The sequence below is a fragment of the Canis aureus genome, unplaced genomic scaffold (assembly GCF_053574225.1).
Source record: "Canis aureus isolate CA01 unplaced genomic scaffold, VMU_Caureus_v.1.0 ptg000453l_RagTag, whole genome shotgun sequence".
NCBI lineage: Eukaryota > Metazoa > Chordata > Mammalia > Carnivora > Canidae > Canis > Canis aureus.
In genome coordinates this window covers 133,572-149,547 of record NW_027554626.1, presented here as the reverse complement: position 1 = coordinate 149,547, position 15,976 = coordinate 133,572, and the positions used below count along the sequence as shown (strand labels likewise).

At 35.2% G+C, this 15,976-nt stretch overlaps 1 long non-coding RNA gene across 7 annotated transcripts in view; it reads left to right on the top strand.

The window, feature by feature from the left end:
• Positions 1-15,976, top strand: part of LOC144310133 (uncharacterized) — a 116,501-nt gene that overhangs the window by 3,685 nt on the left and 96,840 nt on the right. For 5 of the 7 annotated variants that reach the window (XR_013375837.1, XR_013375834.1, XR_013375833.1 and 2 more), the window contains exon 2: positions 132-324. This is a non-coding gene — a long non-coding RNA (uncharacterized LOC144310133). The remainder of the gene's footprint in view (positions 1-131; positions 325-15,976) is intronic. The other 2 variants (XR_013375832.1, XR_013375835.1) reach the window with 1 other exon arrangement.

The following is a 15,976-nucleotide window of genomic DNA, read 5'->3' as shown; positions in this document are numbered from 1 at the left end:
CGCTCCTCCCCCCCCTCCGCCCCCCCGAAACAACCCTCGAGCTCGGAAACGCAGACCCCCCTCGCGCCAACTACACTCGATTCCCCACAGCTGTCCTTCATGAGTTATATCCTCGTCCTTCTCCCGTGCAGAATCAGAAACTAGTATCTGCCCTTGACTGTGGAAAAATGTCTCCGCAGCAACTGGTGAGCGGCCCGCGCGCCTCACACACTGAATCCAGACCCTTCCTTATCGAGGATGCTGCTGTCCTCATCTTCCCAAGTGGGATGTAGTCAAGGTCACGTGGAGAGCGCAAGTGAAGCGCGGTTAAAGCACCACGGAAATGTAAGTTACTGTTGTTCGCCCTTGCTGCCTCGGAATGATGAGGGATTCCTCCCCGAAACATGGTTATTTTGTTCTTGGTCAGACCTGTGGATACATGGGTTTCAGTTGTATGTTGGAGTACAAACTCTGAGGCTTGATCTCAAACAAAAGCAACCACTGATTGGAAACCTCTTCACTAAATTTCAGCTTCTTTGTCTGGTATGACATGATTTCCCTCCACTCCCCAATGTATTTAATGTCAAATTGAGATTCAGGACCATTTCAGAAATTTTTAAAGTATAAACATGGACAGCTTTCCCTAACATCTCCTGTCTATGACCTTGAGAATCTTTTCTTTCTAATTTGACAATTTATTTTTTTAAATATTTTATTTATTCATGAGAGACATACAGAGACAGAGAGAGAGAGCGAGAGAGGCAGAGACACAGGCAGAGGGAGAAGCAGGCTCCTTGCAGGGAGCCCAATGGGGGACTCGGTCCTAGAACTCCGGGATCATAACCTGAGCCCAAGGCAAATGCTTAACCGCTGAGCCACCCAGGTGTCCCTAATTTGAAAATATAATGTAATTTTCTATTTCCATGTAATTTCTATTTCTACTATTTATACTTTTCAATGTAATTTCTATTTCTATTCACCTCTAGAACAGAGGTTCTTAACTTTGCGGGGTGGGGTGGGGTTCGTAGTGCCCTCTAAGAATCAAAAATTTGGGGGGTCTTGTGTACAATATAACACACAAAAATTTTAACTCAATTTCAGGGAGTTTTAGAGTCCACTGTGAAGCATGGACATGTATGTAGGGCCCCAGTCCAGTTCTAGAAGTTTATTTCTATATTTTTTTTAAGTAGTAGTAGTTATGCAGCAAAAGCAGGTGTTTTACTTTAAAAATGTTAATGTCGTTTAATTTCTCCGTTATGAGACTTACAGTTCTGAGGGAAGTGGGGATTGAGAAGTCTGAAGTAGTTGAATTAGTAGCAAAAATTTTTAAAGGAGCACTAATTTAAGAATTATACAGAAGTCAATGAAGTGCTTCTTAAAGTCATAAGAGTCTCCACAGATGAGGGTAGTATATGGGCACACAGGCATACAAGAAATAAGTTGACAAGATTTTATATCCAGTCTTTTTGAATTAACATAAAAAGGAGGAAAATTCTTGATCAACTTCAGGAGTTAAAATAATTTACGTGCCTTAATTTTTTGGATGGTTTATATTGAAGTAATTTTTATTGTGAAATTCTACCAACATGTCTGTTTTCCATCGTCTTCTGAACTATTTCAAGCATTGCTTTTTCACGTTAGAACTTCAGTTGAGGGACGTCTGGGTGGCTTAGAGATTTGAGCATCTGCCTTCAGCTCAGGGAATGATCCCGGAGTTCCGGGATCGAGTACCGTGTTCAGCACCTTGCATGGTGGCTGCTGCTTCTCCTGTCTCTGCCTCACTCTCTCTATCATGAATAAGTAAATAAAATCTTAAAAAAAAAATTCAGTTCACCTGAAATTTAATTTTGTGTTTGCGAAGAATGGCTTTAACTAAGTTTTTTTTGTTTTGTTTTTTGTTTGTTTGTTTAATTGCTGTTTTGTAAACTGTGGCCCATGGGCCAAAGCTGGCCAACCATTTTTTTTTTTTAATACTTTTGGAACACTGACACATCCATTTGTTTACTTGTTGGTGTCTACTTTTGTGCTACTCTGTCAGAGTTTAGTAGTTGTGACAGAGACTCAAAGCTTTATATATTACTGTCTGTCCCTTTACAGAAAAAGTTTGCCAGCCCCTGCAATAGGACATTCTTTCCTCACTGAGTGGAGAATGTAATGCTTATCCTATGTAGTTTCCGTATGTTCGTCTTTGTTTTTGTGTTTTCTAGGCTATTTGTCTAGCTCTGTACATAAAACAATGTTTTCATTGCTTTAGCTCTAAAATAAGACAGTGTACAATAGGTAAAATTGCTCCCCTTATGCCTCATACCAAGTTGTTTTTCACCTTACTTATTCTTGGCCCTTAGATTCTCCATATTAATTTCATGATCAGTGTATTAAATATCATGAAATATCTTTTTTGGGGTTTGATAGTAATTACTTAGAATATACAGATTATTTTGGGAAGAATTATCTTTACAATATTGAAGCTTCCCATCCATGAACATAGTATATCCTGATTATGTCTTTTAATATGATTTTATAACTGTTTCCTTCAGAGTGTATTTAAGAGAGATTAGTCCTTGGTTTTGCTTTCTTGTGCTTAGTTTTAGAAATAGGGCAAGCCTGGCTGGTTCTTTAAGCAATGTAGGATGTAGTCTCTCCTCTATTTCCTGAAAGAGGTTATATAGAATTGGTATTATTTCTTTGTTAAATAGAATGCAGCATTGCATTGGCATTTTCTTTGTGAGGAGGTTGTAATGAAAATAAGAAAATGAGAACATAGTTTACTTGCTTACGTCTTAACATTTCTGTCACTTTATTTCTTCTTGTAGGTCTAAGTTTGTATCATTTTTCTTAGGTCTGAAGAACATCCTTGAACATTTTATAGTGTGGCTTGTTGGTGATGGATTCTATTACTAGTTATTAGCTTGAAAATGTTTTTATTTTGAATTTTGAACTGTATATATGATTTTGGTTTTTAGCACCTTTGTATTCTTGTTTCTGTTGTTTTTAGTTAGATATTTGAAGTTGTACTTTGTTCTCTTGTATGTAGTAATGTGCCTCTTTTTATGGCTGAGTTGTAAAAAACTTTTTAAAGGTCTTATTTATCTGACAGAGAGCAGAGCAAGGATTTACATTTTAAAACATATTGTTAATGAAATCTTCTGCAGCCTTTTGTTTCTAGTTCGTTTCACTTAGCATAATGCATTTAAGGTTCATCCTGGTTGTTGCATGTATTACTAGTTTACCCCTTTTTGTCTGTTGAGTAGTATTCCATTGCATATATGTACCAAAATTTGTCCATTTACCATTTGGTAGACATTTGGGTTGTTTCCAGGTTCTGGCTCTTAGCAATAAAGCGGCTATGAATATTGGCTGATAGGTCATTGTGTGATTATAGATTTTTATTTTTCCTGGGGTCCATACAGGAGTGAAACTATTGGGTCATATGGTAAAAATATTTTTAACTTTATAAAATACTGCTAATTTTCTTTCCAAGTGGCTATTTCCTTCTGTTTTCTTATCAGCAATTTAAGATTATTCTCATTATTGTACATTCATATCTGCTCTTGGGTGTTATTAGTAGTTTAAAACTTAACTATTCCAGTACATGTATATTAGATATCTCATTGTAATTTTAATTGCATTTCTCTGATGACTAATGATGTAGAGTGTCTTGTGTATTTATTAGCTTTATGTATAATTTTTTTGGTGAAGCATCTCTTAAAATCTTGCTTATTTTTTATACAGATTTATCAAAGTAAAATTGGCATGCAATAAATCTTATATAGTTAAGTAGTATATGTTTTGATAAGTTTTGATATGTATTTACACCTGTCACTACAATCAAATTAATAGACATGCTAAAACATGGATGATCCTTGAAAACATTATACTCAGTAAAAGAAGATAATCACAAAAGGTTATGCATGGTGCAAATGTATACAAAATGTCTTAATAGGCAAATCTGTAGAGACAGAATGTACATTAGTGTTACTAAGGGACTGGGAGAGGGAGAAGGGGAGTGGAAGTGGAAGTGTGGTTTCTTTTGGGGGATGATAAAATGTTCTGGAATTAGAGCTTGTGATGGCTGAGTAGTTGTGTAAATATTCTAAAGAACTACTGTGTTGTTTTTTAAAAGGAAAATTTATGGTAAGTAAATCTGTTTTTTAAAAAGAGGGAAGGACACCTGGGTATCTCCATCAGTTAAGTGTCCAACTCTTGATTTTTGGCTCAGGTCATGATCTCAGGGTACTGGGATTCAGCCCTGCGTCCAGCTCTGCACTCAGTGGGGAATCTGCTTGGGATTCTCTCACTTCCTCTCCCTCTGCCCCAACCCCCACTCATATTCTCTCTTTCTCTCTCTCTCTCCAAATAAATAGTTTTAAATGAAGAAACCCACTAGTTATGATCCATTAACGGACTGTTTAAATAGCATTACTTATAATTGCAAAAGCATGGAAACTAACTCAATGTCCATCAGTAGAAGAATGTTTAAAAAATGAAAAACTTGAATGAAAAATTGAATGAGAAAGTAAAGAAGCTATTAAAATAATCAAGCAGAGAAATTTGTATCAATAGGATGAATCTCAATCCTAACTTGAGCCAAAAAAAAAAAAAAAAAAAAGATTGCAGAGGAATCTATAATAGGTATAATACAGAATTAAAGTTTAAAGTATATAGAGGGCAGCCCAGGTGGCTCAGCAGTTTAGTGCCACCTTCAGCCCAGGGCGTGATCCTGGAGACCCGGGATCGAGTTCCACGTCAGGCTCCCTGCATGGAGCCTGCTTCTCCCTCTGCCTGTGTCTCTGCCTCTCTCTCTCTTTCTCTCTCTGTCTCTGTCTCTCATGAATAAATAAATCTTTAAAAATATATATAGAGATAATATTATGATTTAGTAAAAATATGAAAAAATAATGGGATTATAAACATTAGCTTCCAGAGAATAATTGGTTGTGGAGATAACTTGTGATACGTACTTGTAGCAGGGAAGAACAAAAGAGCATTACTAAGGAAGAATGCATAAAGTGCTTTAACTATATTTGTTAATGTGTTATTTCTTAAGCCATGTGATAGGTATACAGAAATTTTATTTTTTATTTTTATTTTTTTGAAATTTTATTTTTAAAATATTTTAAATAATTTTTATAAGGAAATATAAAAGATAAAGCAAATGAAGATGGAACCATAGAACCTGGAAAGGATAAGTAAGCTAAAATTTTTTTTTAATTATAAAAGAATAACAATGTCAAATGTAGAATTGAGAAAAGAATGCTGAGGGAGAACTGATTTGCATAAATGAAGTTATAAATAACTTCTTTTAAAGTTATGTTTTCCTTTGGGAAACCAAGCAAAAATATAGAGCAAGATGACCTGGAAGCAATTTCACTAACATATATTTTGCAAAGTGGTACTACTCTTAGAAGTCAAATCAATGCCTTCTAGGAGATTTTAGTCAAATAGTCTCAGAGGAGAAAAATATAAGGATGTTGGATAATAGGAACATGAGATCTTTCTTACATGGCATAGGAGCTCAGTTATAAGATAATCAGAAGGTACCCAGACAAACAGATTACACATGTGAAACAAGAGGATACTTGGGTGGTTTCTGGGTGTTTGATATCAGAGCCCATTCTAGTATCAGGGAATACTAAAAATTTGATCCCTGTTCACAAATAGAAAAGGAATTTATTCAAACTATACCATCAAGCCTTTTGCCCCTTTATAAAGAAAGGACTTTGTAGAAGCTGTGAGTTCAGAGGGCTAGGGTTATTTAAAAAGCACTACCCACAGAGATAAATGAAGAAAACAGGAATTCCAAGAGACTTCCAGAAACCCAGACCTGCAGAACATGGACAGGGATTATACAAATTCTGTACAGGTTCTTTAATTTAGTGATATTCTCTATGTTGGATCAAATGATACCTCCCTCAAAAATATGTTCAAGTCCTAATCCTGGGTATTTGTGAATGTGACCCTATTGGAAATAAAGACTGTGCAGATGTAACCGAAGTTAAGATCATACTGATCGGGACGCCTGAGTGGCTCAGCGGTTGAGCGTCTATCTGCCTTTGGCTCAGGGCGTGATCCCGGAGTCCCAGGATCGAATCCCACATCGGGCTCTCTGCATGGAGCCTGCTTCTCCCTCTGCCTATGTCTCTGCTGTTCTCTGTTTGTCTCTCATTAATAAATAAGTAAATCTTAAAAAAAAAAATCATACTGATTTAGGGTGGACCCTAATCCAGTGACAGAGTGTCCTTATATAGAGAAAGGAGAAGGAAATTTAGATTTAGGGAAGAAAGGAATAAAACAAAATCCTAAGACGTGTTTCTATAGTAGTGAATAGCCAATTTATGACAAATACCCTAAAGGAGTCTCATTTGTTTTTATGTGGAATCCTCAAGATTCCTTAGAGTGACTTTTCTAAGTATTTGACCTTACTCTCAAAAGCAGTTATCATTGCTTTAAAAAAATAATAAGCAGGAATAGTAATAGCAAAGCAACAGCTAAACTAACATTTATCATCTTCTAGTTATCTCATTTGTTTCTTTTGATAACAATTATTCTTCTTTCATAGATGAGGAACTGAGGTCACTGTTAAGTTGACTTACTAAAAATAAAATCAGCATCTCAAAAAAGACATCACCATCTCCCAAAAGAGTAAGAACAACAGAAATTCAGGCATTAAATAGTACTGGTTAACAACTGTCTGAGATTCTAAGCTTAAGAGATGTTTGAGAATGGAAGGGTGAATGCAGACATTTTAATTATATGGTCTGGAGTTAAACTCATGCAACAAGTATCTTGTAGCTGCTATAGAAATAAAGATGTGGGGATCCCTGGGTGGCGCAGCGGTTTGGCGCTTGCCTTTGGCCCAGGGCGTGATCCTGGAGACCCGGGATCGAATCCCACATCGGGCTCCCGGTGCATGGAGCCTGCTTCTCCCTCTGCCTGTGTCTCTGCCTCTCTCTCTCTCTGTAACTATCATAAATAAATAAAAACTTAAAAAATAAAAAAATAAAAAATAAAAAAATAAAAGAAATAAAGATGTGATTTCTCAATCGTCATTCTATAAAGATGACACTTTATTACAGTTTGCTAGTTTTATTCTCACATTTAAAAACTACAGGTAGTTTTTTTTTTTTTATTTTAACTTATATAGCATGCATTTTTGTTCTCTACCAATGAAGATCTATCTGGAACAATATATACAACTCACTGAATCTTCTTCAGGTTAAAGAAGCTTTAAAACTATCTGCCATCATGAGACTTCTAAGAGTATACATGGAACCAATTTATATTAAAAAATAGATATTTGGAGTGCTTGGGTGGCTCAGTCAGTTAAGCATCTGCCTTTGACTCAGGTCATGATCCCAGAGTCCTGGGATTGAGTCCCACATCTTTTTTGCCATCTGTATATCTTTTTTGATGAAGTATCTGTTCACATCTTTTGCACTTTTTGCACTTTTGCACAGATGGCCATAGGGCAACTTAAAATGCTACAAAACTCATTTGTTGTTAAGGAGATTTGGCTGTTTTTCTTGAATAATCATTCCCTGAACTGCTGCAAGCCTTTGGTTAATTTCTAGCATTCTGAAAAAGTTTAATAGTTTCTGTTAATGCTGTCATTTTTTTTATGAAAGAGGATTTTCAGAGGTCTTGAGGTTATCAGTGATGTCCACCTTCCTTTTTGTGAACAATGACACAAAATTTATAAGTTAGTGCTGTAAGATCTGGAAATATTCCATGCCTGTGGAATAGGACAAGATCTCAATTAATTTACCAAGGAAGGTAATAGGCTTGCTACACTTGTATAAATGAAATCTTTCCACAATGTTACACTCATTGATAAAGTATCAAAATTTATCAAGATGTCTCAGAGTGAAGTTCAACCATGGAGGTATGGTATCTTTTGAATTTCTTTCAATTCAACGGAATCTTACAGAGAAGTCTCTGCTTCTGATCCTTGATAGGCCTAAGATACAAATAGGAAGAAAGACGGAATCTATGGGGTCAGAAAAAAAAGACATAAAAAAACCCCTAAGCATGTCTAGAAAAGAACTGTGGCTACTGGACTAACGACCTGACTGAAATAAATTACATAAGCCAAGCAACTTTTTGAGAGAATTGTATATTTTAGTTTACTAAGCACATAACAGTTTTCCAAAATGATTGTACCAATTTGCACTGTCACAAATAGTGTATCAGTTGAGATGATTAATCAATCAATCAAATAGTGTATTAATCTGGGGCACTTGGGTGGCTCAGAGGTTGAGTGTCTGCCTTCAGCCCAAGTTGTGATCCTGGGGTCCTAGGATTGAGTACTGCATCAGGCTCCCCACAGGGAGCCTTCTTCTCACTCTGTCTATGTCTCTGTCTCTCTGTGTGTCTCTCATGAATAAATAAATAAAATCTTTAAAATAGTGTATTAATCTTGCAGCAGTTATAGTAGTAGTTTAATTGGCATTTCCTTGGTATCTAATGAAGCTGAACATATTTATGTTTTCTGGCCATTTAGGTTTCTTTTTTGATGAAGTGTCCATGATTTTTTATTGTTTTGGTTGTTTGACATGTGGTAGAGTGTCAGGTGCACAAATCTTAAGTGTACAGTTCAGAACATTTTTTATTGTTTTTGGCATTTATATATACATCTAGATCAAGATATAGAACATTCTCAGCATCCCATAAGTTCCTGTTTCATTCCCAATTATTACCACTTATCTTCCCAGAGATAACTACAATGTTCTCATTATTATCGGCATCAATGAGGTTTATTCCAAATTTTTTTTTATTGTGGTAAACTATACATAATATAAAATTTATCATCTTACCCATTTTAAGCATGCACTTTAGTGGCATTAAATACATTTATAATGTTCTCCAACTATCACCACCACCATCCCTCTTCAAAACTCTTTTCCTCTTGTAAAACTGAAATGCTATACCCATTGAACAATAACTTATTTCCCCCTTCCTCCAGCTCCTGGCAACTGTCATTCTATATTCTGTCTCTGATTCTGACTACTATATATGTATATACTGCTGTATATAGTGTGTATACTATCTACCTCACATAAGTGGAATCATATGGTATTTGTATTTATGTGACTGGCTTATTTCACTTAATGTCCTCCAGGTTCATCCATGTTGTGGCATATTGCAGAATTTCCTTTTTAAGGCTGAATAATATTCTATTGTATGTATAAACCACATTTTGCCTGTTCATTCATTGGTTGATGGACACTTCAGTTGCTTCCGTGTTTTAACTATTGTACATATCGCTGCTGTGAACATGGGTATACAAATAACTCTTCAAGACCCTGCTCTCGATTCTTTTCAGTATAAATGCAGAAGTAGAATTTCTGAATTAGATGGAAATTCTATTTTTAATTTTTTGAGGAACTGCTGTACTGTTTTCCACAGTGGCTGTACCATTTTACATTTCTACCAACAGTGTACAAGAGTTCTGATTTCTCCACCTTTCACCAACACTTGTTATTTTCTTTTTTTTTCTTTGTTTTTTGATAGTTGTCCTTTTAATAGATGTGAGGTGGTATTTTCATTATAGTTTTGACTTGCATTTCCCTAGTTCCTAGTGGTTCCTGATACTGAGCATCCTTTCATGTACTTATTGGGCATTTATATACCTTCTCTGGAGAAATATCTATTCAAGTCCTTTGCCCATTTTTGAATCAGGTTGTTTGTCCTTTTGTTGTTGTATTTCAGAAGTTCTCTTTACATTCTGAATTTTAATTCCTTATTAGATTAGTGATTTGCAAATATTCTATTTTATGGGTTGCTTTTTTATTCTGTGGGTAGTGTCTTTTGTTGCACAAATTTTATATTTTTCATAAAGTCTGATTTATATATCTTTTGTTGTATGTGCCTTTGGTTGTCATATATGAGAAATCATTGCCGAATCAAATGTCATGAAGTTTTTGCCCTGTTTCTTCTAAGTTTTATATTTTAGGTCTTAGATTTAGATCTTTAATCCCTTTTCAGTTAATTTTTATATATGGTTAGGTAAGGTCCAGTTTCATTCTTTCACATGTGATATCCAATTTTCCCAGCACCATTTGTTGAAATGGCTGTGCTTTCCCCATTGAGTGGTCTTGCTACCCTTGTAAAAGTCGTTTGACCAAAGTTACCTAATTTGTTAGTATATAAGTCTTTATTATAATTTGTTGTCACACTGTGTATTTCTGTGGTTATCTTTTGTATTGTTTTCCATTTCTTGTTTTGATTTTTGAGTCTTCTTTTTAAAATCAGGAAGTGTGAGTCCCCAGCTTTGTTCTCCTTTTTCAAGATTGTTTTGACTATTTGAAGTCCCTTGAGATTCCATGTAAATTTTAGGATGAGTTTTTCTATTTCTTCCAAAACATCATTGGGATTTTGATAGGGATTGCACTGAATCTGTAGATCACTTTGGGTGGTATTGACATCTTAACACAGTATTAAGTCTTCTAATCCATGAGCATGAGATGTGTTTTCATTCATTTGTATTTTCTTTAATTTCAGCATTGTTGTGTAATGTTCATTGTACAAATCTTTAATCTTCTCAGTTAATTTCTAAATGTTTTATTATTTTTGATGCTATTATAAATGAAATTGTTTTCATACTTTTTAGATTATTCATTTTTAGTGTATAGATGTATCTAACTTTTGTGTGTTGATTTGTATCCTATTTCTTGGCTGAATTCTTTTATTCTAAATTTTTTTGTGGCATCTGTAAGGTTTTCTACATAAAAGATCACATCATCTGTGAACAGAGATAATTTTATGTATTTTCCAGTTGGGATATCTTTTTTTTTCTTAAATGCTCTGATTAACATCAATTCATTTTACCTCATTTTGAACTTCATTTACAAGTATGTGCTATTTTGTGTCTAGTGTCTTTTACATAAAATAACACATGCTGTCATTGAAGACTTTGCTGGATAGTTCTAAAGTTATCACGTGGAAGACCCTTTTTATTTTGTTTTAATTTTCTACTTCTATTATATGGGATCAGAGAACACTATTTATATTGTTTCTACTTTATGGAACATATTGAAGTATTCTTTGAGACATAATATTTGGTCAATGTTTGTGAATGTCTCATGTACACTTGGAAAGGAAAGTATTTGTTGTGGGAGCTTAAAAATCTAGATACTGGCATAGCTTTGTTTAGTTTATGACTTCTTAAAGAAATTTTTTGTACATTTGTCTTATACTGAGTTTTGGTATATTGAGGTCTTCTGTTTAGTTTCTTTTTTTTTTTTTTTTTTCTTTTATTTATTTACTTATGATAGTCACACAGAGAGAGAGAGGCAGAGACACAGGCAGAGGGAGAAGCAGGCTCCATGCACCGGGAGCCTGATATGGGATTCGATCCCGGGTCTCCAGGATCGCGCCCTGGGCCAAAGGCAGGCGCCAAACGGCTGCGCCACCCAGGGATCCCCTTCTGTTTAGTTTCTTTCTTGCATTTTTATTTCTCCTGGACTCATGTTATCAAAGTAGTTGCCATGTTATTTGGTGTGTAGATATTAATAACTAGTATATTTTGCATGTGGTCTTTAGGTCATAAAATGTTTTTTAGTATGTAATGTTTTGGGGGCTCAGCTCTACCATGTCTAATATCAGAACTAAAACACCTACTTATTTTTTTCATTTGCCTTGAAGACCTTTGTACCCTATATTTTTACTTTTTGAATCGCTTTATTTTATTTTATTTTTTATTTTTATTTTTATTTTTTTTTAAGATTTTATTTATTTATTCATGAGAGACACAGAGAGAGAGAGAGGCAGAGACACAGGCTGAGGGAGGAGCAGGCTCCATGCAGGGAGCCCGATGCGGGACTCGATCCTGGGTCTTCAGGATCATGCCCCGGTCGAAGGCTGCACTAAACCGCTGAGCCACCGGGGCTGCCCTGAATCGCTTTATTTTAGATGAGTTTCAGCAATATATTGAAGAGTTGAATTTTACTGAGTTAATTTGAAAGTATCTTAAAGATAGTTAAATCTTTATGTGTAATCTCTATACTAACACATTATATATTGTGCATATTATGTTTTCTTTATATATAGTATATTTTTATTGTACCCCGTTTTATATTTTCTTTGGTATTTGAAAGGTTTATATTTTTGTTCTAGTGGTTATTTTATGCTATTATTTATAATGTCCTTAATTCAGTTATCTTCTTGGCGCTCACTTAGAATTTCATTGTTTTGTTTGTCAGTTTAAATAAAATAACTTGAGCACCTGGGTGGCTCAGTGGTTGAGCATCTGCCTTTGGCTCAGGTCATGAGCTGATCCCAGGGTCATGGGATCGAATCCTACATAGGTCTCCCCACAGGGAGCCTGCATCTCCCTCTGCCTATATCTCTATCTCTAATGAATAAATAAATACAATCTTAAAAAAAACAAAAAAAAACTTGATTCCTACTCTCCTAATAACTTTCTTTGTATGTTACCGCTGAGCAGTCTGATACCAGTTTGATTTTGCTTCCTTTGTAAATGACCTCAGAAGATTTTTTTTTTTACCTTTGTAACTGAAGCAAATGAGAGTTCATCCACCCAATGAGCAGCAAGCGAATAAAATTTGATACTGAGTTTCTACAGTGAAGAAAGATAGGCTGTTTATTGGTGTGGTGCCACCCAGGAGAACAGGGAGCTAATGTTCAAAGGTTTTGAATCCCCGATGACTAATAAGCAGAGGTTTTTAAAGGCTGAAAATTCAGGATAATGTTCTCAGGATTTTGAACCATGGTGATTGATTAGGTATTAAGTCCTATAGTATTTATTTTCTTGATCATCTTTTTCCTCCTGGCATCTCCCTATGGGGTTTTGATGTGATGGCTATACTAAGGTTGTCATTCTGCTTTAGGGAACTGTTCATTCTACTTTAGGGGACTAGAACTTCAAAATACTCTCTGCGTATTGCCTTAGTAATATATTTTTGGAGTACAAAGGCAGAAGTTCTATATCCTGTAACTATTACTAAGCTACAAACTGTTATTTTTTTTCTGGTAAACCTTGCACATTTTTGTTTGTTATCTTTGGAAGAACAGCATCCCACAGATTTTTCAGGGGACAATTTTCTGTTCTTTCCTAAGGCAATTTTATGGGTTTCTTTAACAGTGACAAGGGCTATGTGACTCTCATCAAAAGTATTTAGGAGCCATATGTTGAAATTGTGAGGTATGTGGGGGTTTGCAGTTTTACCTTTATTTATTTATTTTTAATAAATTAATTTTTTATTGGTGTTCAATTTACCAACATACAGAATAACACCCAGTGCTCAACCTGTCAAGTGCCCCCCCCCAGTGCCCGTCCCCCATTCAATCCCATCCCCCGCCCTCCTCCCCTCCCACCACCCCTAGTTCGTTTCCCAGAGTTAGGAGTCTTTATGTTCTGTCTCCCTTTCTGATATTTCCCACACATTTCTTCTCCCTTCCCTTATATTCCCTTTCACTATTATTTATATTCCCCAAATGAATGAGAACATACACTGTTTGTCCTTCTCCGATTGACTTACTTCACTCAGCATAATACCCTCCAGTGCAGTTTTACCTTTAAAGTCCAATTATGTATTGGATACATCCTAGAATAGAGTATTTGTGTCAATTTCTGAGATCTTTCATAGGCCTTTTTAATATATACATTCATGTTTTTTTATTTCTGGTTATCTTTTTTTTATATTCAAGTTTTAAATATTAGCTCTACAATTTTATGTGTGTTGGATCCTCTTTCTCTTTCGTGTATATTAACAGTTTTTCCCTGATTCTTATTACAGTCTTCATTTTGTTCTTTTGCTATTTTCATCCTTTCATTCAGTGCCTCTTACTGTATTTTCATTCAATTCAATTTTCTCTTGAGTCATTTATAATTTATTCTTCATTTCTAAAATGGCTTTTGTCTCCTCAGTTTCTTTTATTAGACCAGATATCTCTCATTTCACATCTTCTAATGTGAAGATTTAGAGCCCATTTTTGTTCTGAATTACTGAATGTTTGATTTGAGGGTCTTTCCCTCAATACTTGTAAATACCATTTAACAATATATAATTCAGGCTGAGGTAGTATTATAGTTATCTCTACCTTACAGTCTGTCTGTCTGCCTTCCTTCCCTTCTTCCTTGGAGAGTAGTGTTCATTGGCTGAAGAGTTTTGGTCTTATTTTCTGTTTCCTTTTATAAACCTATTTACAGTTGTTGCCATATCAGTTATGAAATTTAATTTTTCTTGAGCAGCAATAATAGTTCATAGTGAAAATGGTTAAAGGGTTTACAAGATTTCTTAGTTCAAAAGCTGTCCCTTCTGTTACTATAATGAAATATCTTGAATCTGTGGTGCATTTGTTTTGGAGAGTGACAGGGTTTGAATCCTCTAATTTTCTGCTTCTTTTTTATACTTGTAGGACCATTATTGTTTTCTTCTTTCTCTCTACCACCAAACATCCAAGAAGTACCACTTCTTTGTCTCCTCTAGAAGTGGTACTTCTCAAGACTGTCACTTCTGTTTCTTGTGATTACAAACCTCTTCTTTTTGACTCCACAGTAACCAGTGCTGGATCTAACAGGTCTTAAACCTATTTTAAGGATTTCCCACTTCCTGGTTCTTATTTTATCTGTACTTTGTCACTTTGTCTTCTCTTCTACATGATCTTTATTTATCTCTCTTTTTAAAGCATAGATTCTATGGATTATGCTAGTCTTTATCTCTTAGTTATGCTGTATATTTTGAGGGGTTTTTTTTTTCACTTTATTTTTACAGATTAAGGTTATGTGGAGATATCAGATTTAAGTAGTGGTTCTTATTTTATTGGGAAACTGGGGTCTTCTATTTTTTTCAAAGATTTTATTTATTTATTCATGAGAGACACAGAAGGTAGAGACACAGGCAGAGGGAGAAACAGTCTCCATGCAGGGAGACTGATGTGGGACTTGATCCTGGGACTTCAGGATCATGCCCTAGGCTGAAGGCAGGCACTAAACTGCTGACCCACCCAGGCATCCCAATCAAAGGTATTTTGAAGTGCACATCTAATAACTCTAGTACCTGTATATCCTGTAGATCTGTTTCTTTTCTTTTAAATTTTATTGTGGTTTTGTCTCTGGATATGCCTAGTAATTGTGAATGGAATGTGAGACATTGGATGTAATGTTTGGAAGATCTGAATGATACTAACCTTCCCCAAGGTTTTTTGTTTTGCTTCTGATAGTAGGTAGCATATGGACAGTTAAACTCCATAAAACCTGAGATTGAGCTGATATATAGCTGGGTTTCATTCTTCTGTTACACTATCAGTATCCAACCTCAAAAATTTCCCCCCCAGTCTGTGATACTGTTAACAATTTTATTCAGCCTCCTAAGTGAGTATTGGCAATGACTTAAGAGAACTGATGCTGAAAGTTGAGCTTCTTTTTCTAGTTCTTTTTATTGAAAAAGCCTCATTTAAGATAATCTGCCATGTCCTCTCCACCAAGTTTTAAATTTTAATTATTGTGTATTTAATTTGTATAGATGTCTTTTGAATATTCTAGGTCATTTATTTTTAATTTTCTGTTCTGTGAAATGTTTACACTTTAAAAATTGTTTTCAATATATGTATATGATCTGTTTTTGACAATTCCAAGAAATGAAATCCTTATAAGTTCATTTTTGCTGGTTCTCTTTCACGGTGCCTTGTTTACTTATGTATTTAATAGTTTGTTCTACCAGATAACATTTGCGATTGCTGCAATCTCGCTTCTGGGGACACTACCAGTTATGTACCAGTTTATGTTTATTTACTTATTTATTTATTTTTGGATCCATTCTGGTGATAAGAATTTAGCATGTATATTTACTTGAGTTCCAAGGTTGTGGTTACAACACCTTGTGGTTTTATGTTTTCCCTGCTTTGCTCATTGCCAAGACAACTGTCCTTACAGTCCCTCAGGCCCAGGTTCCTGATGGCCTTCACATTGAGGGGGTGACCCTTTGAGTTCCCAGCTTCATAGGACGAGAGTCTCATGTGAGGCTCTTAGGTGGTG